Source organism: Pinus tabuliformis, chromosome 3_2 (genome assembly GCF_031772625.1).
Source record: "Pinus tabuliformis cultivar Carrire ecotype Pingquan chromosome 3_2, CPIR1, whole genome shotgun sequence".
In the NCBI taxonomy this organism is placed as follows: Eukaryota; Viridiplantae; Streptophyta; class Pinopsida; order Pinales; family Pinaceae; genus Pinus; species Pinus tabuliformis.
The window spans coordinates 367,820,841-367,829,204 of NC_142302.1; positions in this window are offsets into that span (position 1 = coordinate 367,820,841).

Sequence of the window (8,364 nt, forward strand, 5' to 3'; positions counted from 1 at the left end):
TTCAGTTTCCTCAAATCCATTACGAGCTAAGAGAAATTAATGACCAAAGTTGCGCTACGAAATTGCTGTAGGTGCAGTTTTTCATCTTCTGTTTTACACCTCTTTTTCAAAGACAGATTCTGGGCAGCTGAAGTCGTGTTTTAAAAAACCAAAAGAGGTTTTTGTTAAGAACGGATTGGTTCACAAAAACCTCCTTCAGTTTTTCTAAATACATTTTCTGCGAGAAGTTATAAGCTCTGTCCCAAGACCTATTTTTCAGCCAGAACAGAAGCTTATATTTCATGTCATCTTCACTTACCATTATATCAGCAATGCAAGAAAAAGAAGGTGAGATACATCAGAATGGTTAACAGGCAACTGAGAGCTGGGATTTGAAGCAAGAAGAAACAAATTGAAAACTTAAAGATACAGCTAAGTCAAATAGCTGCTAATTGATGTTGTTGTTCAGAGAAAGGTCATATTCTAAGTTTTGTAAAATTTTGCTTAGTTCCTTATTTTGAAGGCATGAAGACCCTGCTATACATATCCAAGGTAAAAAGGAGTTCTGCAAACAGGTGGCAAAGCAGTAAAAATCTCAAGGGAAATGGAAATTGTTTAAAACAGTTTCGCAGTTTCGCAGCGCGCTACGAAACTGCATAACTGCTGTAGGTGTTGTTTCTAAAACGCAGGCAAACAGTTTGATGGGAGAATCAGAAATTTGCAAAGGGAACACCTCAATGACATGAAAGGGATCAAAGGAATCTTCTACAGCCATTCAACATTTTCCAGGTGTACCTTTAACAAAAGGTGAAATCCTTTAACCTAAGTTTAAGATTTTTGGTTATAAAGCCACTTTATTCTCGGTGATTAGGGTTTGGAGAGGAGCTGCATACGAAAAGTTTTGGTTGGCACACCTGTCTACCAAGGAAGCCTCCAGCATATCAGGAGCATGGTGTTACCCTATTCTCTTGGGTTATTAAAGAATTAAAGTATCCACTGCTGCATACTCGGTGATGGGGGACCAGAACCGAAAATTTAGGGATATTTTCAGCCAATACAGAACAGATCAAAGCCTTCGGTATTCAAAGCCAGCATGGGACATTAATTGCCCATCTTATGCCATCTCATGCCATCTCAGCTGAACGAAGAGAAAGCCAGGTGTCAAAGCTGCAAGGAGGAATCAATTTATGAAGAAGATAGAGTTAGAGTTATGGTTGGTTTAGGACTCTTAAACACTACAGTTAGTTCCTTATTGAATTTATGAGTTTGTTAGAAGCAAATAGGTGTAATTAGTGGTAATCATCGAGCTCCCCTCATGCTGGAGGTGGAAGCTCTAAGTAGTTAGAAGTATGTGTCTATATAGAGGGGTATGATCTATGTAATTGGGGTTGGATGTTTTGGAGAAGACTGTTTTTGGTTTATGTATAAACAAATTTCAGTAATGCAAATGACTGTGTTTTCTTCTCAGGATTCACAATGGATCTTCTTGTTCAAATGTGTGATGGTATTCTTTCTTTAAGGTTCTTTTACAGTTTTGTTAATGCATAATCACTCAGAACTCATGAATCATGCTTTGACTTCCTGTATGCCTTGGCAAACTGTGGTTTCAAAGTTGTGTTTGAACATATAGATGTAAAGTGCCCTGATTTCTATGAAAAGATAGTGTTTTTGTTTGCTGAGATATGAGAGACTCCATAAGCCCAATGGGAATCAATTCAATGTTGTCCAGCCAGCTTATTTTTCATGTGTCTTATAAGAGTTAGCCATCTTTTCTTGTCATTAGTCAATATTCATAATCTGTGAGAGAGCCCTCTCAGACTAAGGAGGCTAAGCCTTAGTCCAAAGCCTGGTTTGAAATAGTTACATAGAATCTTGCTGATTGGCAACCTTCAGTGCTTGATTTTGTGATAACATTTTGGTGCGTCTTCCGGGAGCCTGAAGTCTATTCATTCCCGAAATTAAGAGGCTGAACTTCTGAAGGTAGCAGGAGCTCAGACATCTTTTTGAGGCTGCAAAACTACCTTGGCGACTCCACACATCAAATAACAAATTAGAAGGTGACTCCACTGCTAGAAGATCAGTAGCTTGATGAACCTTCAAGATGAATTCCACTGCAAGAAAGAATGCCAGGTATGCTCCTATGAATCGGTCTCATATCCCTGGTTTTCCAAATCCTATGCCAGAGGTTGATTGGTTAGATGATCTTCCAATATTCAAAGATGAAAAGAAGGACAATGTTGCTCTTCATCTGGTTAAATTCCAACTGCGTGTACGCAGTCTTAAGGTTCATTTCCCTGAAGATTGTCTCATGAAAATGTTTATGACCACTTTAGAAGGAAAAGCATGGTCTTGGTATAAAAGTCTGGAAAATGGTTCAATATATTCGCTTGCTAGCTTTCATGATGAATTCTGTGAAATGTATAAAGAAGGTTATCCTTCCTTATTGCTGCTTAAAGATTGCTGTAGGCATTCTTTAAATCTCATTCAATACTTGGAGGATTGTTATGATGATAATGAATTTATGGATGAAGAAATTTTAGAAGCTCTTCATAACAATGCATTTCAGCACCAAGAAGAAAGTATAACATCCTATGAAAAGCAGCATGAAGATCAGCAAGGGTTTATTTGTGAAAACCATGTTCAATTCCTTGATATGAATGAGAAGATGCAGCAAACTTGCCAGTCTTTTGGTCATAATGAAGATGAAATTGATTGCAAACAGCAAGAAGAAGTACTGGAAGATAGCTTTTACGAACCTCAGGCAGAGGAAAAGGTTGGTTTTTTATGTCAAACTTCTCAGCAGCTTACATCAATAAATGATCATAAGAAAGAAGAAAATTATATTGTTTATGACAATCATTCAAAAAAGCAATTGGATAGCATATCAAAAGAACCTTGTGTGGTTGAGAATCAGTTGTCTAAAGATGTGGAATATTATGATGATCATCAACATAACCATGTATTCTTTGACCCTATAAGTGAATATATGGACAAGCTTTGCACTCCGGTCTTTCATTTTCATTTGCATGATGAATATCAAGTATATTATGAGTTGATTTGGTCATCCCACTACCATGGTTATGTTGAGGTTGAATGCAGTCAGGAGCCTCCCATATCAGAAAAGACAATTGATTGGCTTTATTGGAAATATCATGTTGCTTGAGCTACAAGTGGAGCTTGCAGCTGATAGGGTAGGTAGGTAAGATAAATGCAAATAAGCTCAAGGTTGACTGAGCAAATTTTTTTTAGTAGTGGTAGATATAGACTTCTATCTCCTGCAGTGATCATCAGGTTTAAGCCCGAGGTGAAGGCCCAAGAAGCTTGAAGAAGATGTTTGTCAAATAATTTTTGTTCATCAAAGGAGGATAAGGCACTGGAACTGCAGGTTCTTAGTGTACCACAAGGGCACACTATCCCAAGTGGAGCCACTGTTATCACTGAAAATTCCAATGCCAAAATTTCAAAACCGCTCACATTAGTTTGATGCGCATAAAGCCTTTTTAGCAGTTTCGCAGCGCTACCTGTTTAGGTGGTTTCGTAGCATGCTACGAAATTGGGGATTTGTTCGACTTTTCAGTGGAGGTCAAAATCCTAGCATGCCTATTGAACAGAGTTCTGCTTCCCTCCAAAAATGCAGATGAGCAGCTACTGATCTATATACCATTTACTCAAGTTATCAAATTACATTCTTTGGTAATTAAAGGTCTTACCGAGGAAGTCCAAAGACAGTGAAACTATTTGCAAATAAAGAGCACCTGAGCAACTGAAAATTTACACATTGATTTGTGAGTCAAACTTGAAGCCACTGTATTTAGTGGCACTGTTGCATCTTTTGAAAGGGGAGCAGACCATTGTTTTCACATCTTCTGTTGTTTCTACCCATAGGTTATGTACCTTATTGAACTGTTTCGAAGGGCTGGTCTTAAGGATAATTGAGTATTCAAGCCTACAACATCAATATTCACGAAGTAAAGCGTTGGATGCATTTAGAGCAGGAGATGTTGAAGTGCTAGTTGCTTCTGATGCAATGACCCGTGGGATGGATGTGGAAGGTGTGATGAACGTATGTCTTTGCATATGAAGGCATGTCATAGTTGACTCACTGACAAAATTCTCAATGAAAAGAAGTAAGAGATCAAAAATCTTCATCAAGTTCAAGCAAGGAAACTCCTAAATTAAGCAAGGAATTTAGCCCTAGGGCTAAGGAAACATCATCACAGGTGCATAAAGATGATAGAACAGTTTCGCAGCGCGCTGCGAAACCCCTGTAGCAGCCTGTTTCAACATAAAAAACTTTGCTTTTTGTGTTTACTAGTCAACTTCCAGGAGGTCTCTAAAGCAACTGAAAGCATATCTTGGGAAATGGAAAGAGTTTTTTATTCCTAACAGACTTAACTAGACAAACCTCCTTCAGTTTCCTCAAATCCATTATGAGCTAAGAGAAATTAATGACCAAAGTTGCGCTACGAAACTGCTGTAGGTGCAGTTTTTCATCTTCTGTTTTACACCTCTTTTTCAAAGACAGATTCTGGGCAGCTGAAGTCGTGTTTTAAAAAACCAAAAGAGGTTTTTGTTAAGCACGGATTGGTTCACAAAAACCTCCTTCATTTTTTCTAAATAAATTTTCTGCGAGAAGTTATAAGCTCTGTCCCAAGACCTATTTTTCAGCCAGAACAGAAGCTTATATTTCATGTCATCTTCACTTACCATTATATCAGCAATGCAAGAAAAAGAAGGTGAGATACATCAGAATGGTTAACAGGCAACTGAGAGCTGGGATTTGAAGCAAGAAGAAACAAATTGAAAACTTAAAGATACAGCTAAGTCAAATAGCTGCCAATTGATGTTGTTGTTCAGAGAAAGGTCATATTCTAAGTTTTGTAAAATTTTGCTTAGTTCCTTATTTTGAAGGCATGAAGACCCTGCTATACATATCCAAGGTAAAAAGGAGTTTTGCAAACAGGTGGCAGAGCAGTAAAAATCTCAACGGAAATGGAAATTGTTTAAAACAGTTTCGCAGTTTCGCAGCGCGCTACGAAACTGCAAAACTGCTGTAGGTGTTGTTTCTAAAACGCAGGCAAACAGTTTGATGGGAGAATCAGAAATTTGCAAAGGGAACACCTCAGTGACATGAAAGGGATCAAAGGAAGCTGCTACAGCCATTCAACATTTGCCAGGTGTACCTTTAACAAAAGGTGAAATCTTTTAACCTAAGTTTAAGATTTTTGGTTATAAAGCCACTTTATTCTTGGTGATTAGGGTTTGTAGAGGAGCTGCATACGAAAAGTTTTGGTTGGCACACCTGTCTAACAAGGAAGCCTCCAGCATATCAGGAGCATGGTGTTACCCTATTCTCTTGGGTTATTAAAGAATTAAAGTATCCACTGCTGCATACTCGGTGATGGGGGACCAGAACCGAAAATTTAGGGATATTTTCAGCCAATACAGAACAGATCAAAGCCTTCGGTATTCAAAGCCAGCATGGGACATTAATTGCCCATCTTATGCCATCTCATGCCATCTCAGCTGAACGAAGAGAAAGCCAGGTGTCAAAGCTGCAAGGAGGAATCAATTTATGAAGAAGATAGAGTTAGAGTTATGGTTGGTTTAGGACTCTTAAACACTACAGTTAGTTCCTTATTGAATTTATGAGTTTGTTAGAAGCAAATAGGTGTAATTAGTGGTAATCATCGAGCTCCCCTCATGCTGGAGGTGGAAGCTCTAAGTAGTTGGAAGTATGTGTCTATATAGAGGGGAATGATCTATGTAATTGGGGTTGGATGTTTTGGAGAAGACTGTTTTTGGTTTATGTATAAACAAATTTCAGTAATGCAAATGACTGTGTTTTCTTCTCAGGATTCACAATGGATCTTCTTGTTCAAATGTGTGATGGTATTCTTTCTTTAAGGTTCTTTTACAGTTTTGTTAATGCATAATCACTCAGAGCTCATGAATCATGCTCTGATTTCCTGTATGCCTTGGCAAACTGTGGTTTCAAAGTTGTGTTTGAACATATGGATGTAAAGTGCCCTGATTTCTATGAAAAGATAGTGTTTTTGTTTGCTGAGATATGAGAGACTCCATAAGCCCAATGGGAATCAATTCAATGTTGTCCAACCAGCTTATTTTTCATGTGTCTTATAAGAGTTAGCCATCTTTTCTTGTCATTAGTCAATATTCATAATCTGTGAGAGAGCCCTCTCAGACTAAGGAGGCTAAGCCTTAGTCCAAAGTCTGGTTTGAAATAGTTACATAGAATCTCGCTGATTGGCAGCCTTCAGTGCTTGATTTTGTGATAACATATGGTTTGGAAGTAGTCTTACCAATTCAATGTGAAATCTCGTCCCTCAAGCTCGCAATTGACTTGCTACCCAATACTTCTGAAGAAGAAGCTCATTTCTTGGAATTAATCCATCTGGATGAAACCCGTCATGATGCCGCATTGGCTAACAAAGCACATAAGAAATGCATGAAGGCACAATATGACAAAAATGTTAAGCCTCGTGTCTTCTCAGAAGGTGACCTGGTCATGCTTTACGATCAGGATTTTGACGAATTAGGAGCAGGGAAATTCGAACAATTATGGATGGGCCCTTATATTGTTAAACGTATGTTGACAAAAGGAGCCTACGAGTTAGTCGATTATGATGGGATTCCATTGTCGCAACCCCGGAATGGGTTGTATCTCAAACGTTTCTATGCTTGATTAAGTGTAGTAAAACTCACTGTACTTATGCTTTAATTGCATCTTTTGTGTGTTAGTTTTTCTTTTAAAGTTTCAATTTGGTTAGGTAATCCACTTCACATTTGTTGCAGATGTCAAACTTTTTGGAACCATTTGTTGGGCATGCCGACGAAGCTAGTCATAGTATGAAAAACTTATCTTCTGCAGCCTGGACCATCTTTGCTCCAAGTGGTGAGTTAGTGAGTTTCAGAGGGATATGTATTGGTCAATCGACAAACAACATCACTGAATATAGCACATTGATTAAACTCCTCTCTGATGCCATTTCACATGGCATACACCGAATCATCATTAGGCTAGATTCACAACTTGTCATTCTACAACTTACTGGTGTTTATTATGTCTGAAACCTAGCTATTCATCGCATGTTCCTAAGAGTTAGAATTTTGGAAAGACATTTTGATATCATTCAATATCAACATATTTCCATAAATTTAAACAAATTGACTGACTCTTTAGCAAACTATGTGTTAAATATGCATTTGCAACATATGTAAAGAAAGCATTTCACATCATCATTTGCATAGGATTTCATCACTTAACCACAATAAAACTCCAAAACTCAAATATATAGTTGTTTATAAGTTTTCACAAATATTTTATTTCCAAGACAAAATTGGTCATCTGACCCCAGATACTCAAAATGAATGCAGAAAAAACATCCTAGACTAGTGTTGTTGATGATAACAGGTCACTGCCTGTGCTATCATGCGCAGGAGCCTCGTCCAACGACTCGACACACAGTGGTATGTCACTATGGCCTCATGGGTAACTCATCAATCTGGACGTCTGGGATGCCGAGCATTAAGCTCTCCAAATGATCCTACAACTGAGCCAAGGTCTTGGCTATGTCCAAATCTCTAAGGACTTCCCTCTCGACAGCTCTCTCCGCTGGAGCATCTACTTCCCGTGGGTGTTCCACAAGTCGAACTGGTCCAATATCTGCATACACATATGAGTTTATTTAGTCTTCATAACAATCAGAAAACTAAAAAAATGGAAAACTAAAAAATAAAAAGTGTGGTCAAATCAATTTTACCGATAGTGCTCCACTACTCCCCGGCTGGTAATGCTAAATCTGGATCACCTCGGAAATCCATCCCTACATATGGTTATTCCACAAAAGCCATCTCCTGATGGTTGAACCACTCGAAGAAGGCAGATGAAAAAGAGATCTATGACTGGCCAGCATGTCTAGCCATAAGGTCTACCCATCGCTGCATCCGTGGTTCTCTCGGTCCAGGCACTCCCAGAGAAACGTTTTATGGTTGCATGAGCAAGATTCTTTCCAAAGCAAAGGAAATCAAAAAGGACCCATAACTAAATTTTTTTGTCCTTCTAGCCTTCAGTTTGGATAGTTGATCTTTCATAAGTGGAAGTACCACCTCACACCAGTTGAATACCTTCGGTTCCAGGCATTCCAAGGCATACTGCATGTAAGATCTATTTGCTAAATGTAAAGCTACACTACTAGCCTATCTAGAAAGGGTAAAGAGAATAGTCCTCAAAGGTTGATCAATAACATCTCGGATATGAATCTTTCCATCTCTGTTGGGTTGGGATCCTTCTCGACAGAACTGATGAATATAATCTCTCACCGATTCGCCTGCTCGAGTGAGTCCTGATAATGAAATTGGGGC